General features: G+C 47.1%; 1 pseudogene; it reads left to right on the top strand.

The window, feature by feature from the left end:
• The first annotated feature begins 622 nt into the window (after positions 1 to 622).
• On the top strand, positions 623 to 1,166 carry LOC147433921 (uncharacterized; annotated as a pseudogene).
• The last annotated feature ends 229 nt before the right edge of the window (positions 1,167 to 1,395 follow it).

Raw genomic sequence — 1,395 nt, forward strand, 5'->3', positions numbered from 1 at the left:
CTCGTGAGAAGCTTGAAGCTTTCCGCAAAGCTTTGGGCTTACTCCCCTTTGTGGACTGATCCTGTCCTCAGGGCATGGCACTTCCCTTTACTCATGTGCCAGCTCTTGTTCACCGCATCACTCCAGGGGGGATTTTTTACCATATACATGTGGTAGTGATGTGTGTGAACACACTAGGACCGCCGGGGCATTTTTTCCCTCCCTCTTTAGGAGGTTTTTTCCCCCGTGCATTGTATATACACCCATCACTCTAGGGCTATCTATCTTTCCATTACACACTAAGTAACACACTCTCTATTGTGTGCCTTGAGCTTCCTTCGTCTTCTCCAAGTTGTGTGTGTTTCTCTGCAACCCTAATTCCAACAACGTGATGCAGAAAACATGGCTTTGAAGTTGCTAAAGGGGAGAGCATAGTAGAGCTGGCCATGGATGGTATCAATCTTCCATTACAGTTTTGATACATGGAACTTGCGAGGTTCGGCGCTCGACGACCAAATCTAATGACACAGAGATGAAGGACGATGCGCTGTTGTACATGAAGCCCAATTAGAAAGCGACCATAGCCAGTGGTTGTTGCATGTGGCTATCGTAGGTACTGCTAAGGCTTCCCATTCCGTTGTACATGAAGCCCAATTTGAAAGTGATCATAGCCAGTGGTTGTTGTGTGTGCCTAACGTGGGTACTACTGAAGCTTCCCATTCTTATCCTAGCCTTCAAAGTGTTCAAGGTTCAGAGTGCAGGTGATAAGGATGGAGCAAGTGGAGTTGGGAAGCCTGGTGTTGCCCAACAACGATCTCAACATGTCCGAGCTGCACCTCAACCTGTCCCTCAAAGTGGCAGTGTCAGTTTACAACCCTAACGATGCCAGCTTTCGCTACGTACAACAACACCTATTACATGTTCTACCGCTAGCTGGCGGTGAGAGAAGCGTCCATTCGTGTTGGCAAGATTGGGCCCCACGCCATGCAAATTCTGCCCTTCAAGTCTTCACCATCAAGTTGAACGCCAACAACAGCTTGCTATGGGAGCCTCACGATCACCTCTGTTTTGACCGAACTGTTGGTTCTTTCCCCATGTCCACATCTCCTCAAGTCTCTGGGCATGTGGATGTGCTCAACATCTTCAAGCACCATGGTCGTCGACATCGCGTTTTGCTTTGTCCATAACATGACGTGCAGCTCGCATGTCAAGTTTGTGTGACCTCCAGTGGTTGGTTTGTTGGCTTCCCTGTCCTATAATATATGCCACGTTTTGGAGTTCATGGATTATATGTACAGTGAGATACTTCAGAATTTACATTAGCAATTTAGCTCTTGCAAGGTTTTTACAACTTTCTCAGGCACACGGTTATTAGCACTATTGGTAAAGTGTGTGTGGTTGATTACATATGTGTGC

Source organism: Adiantum capillus-veneris, chromosome 19, assembly GCF_014529385.1.
Source record: "Adiantum capillus-veneris isolate H3 chromosome 19, ASM1452938v2, whole genome shotgun sequence".
Classification (NCBI taxonomy): Eukaryota; Viridiplantae; Streptophyta; class Polypodiopsida; order Polypodiales; family Pteridaceae; genus Adiantum; species Adiantum capillus-veneris.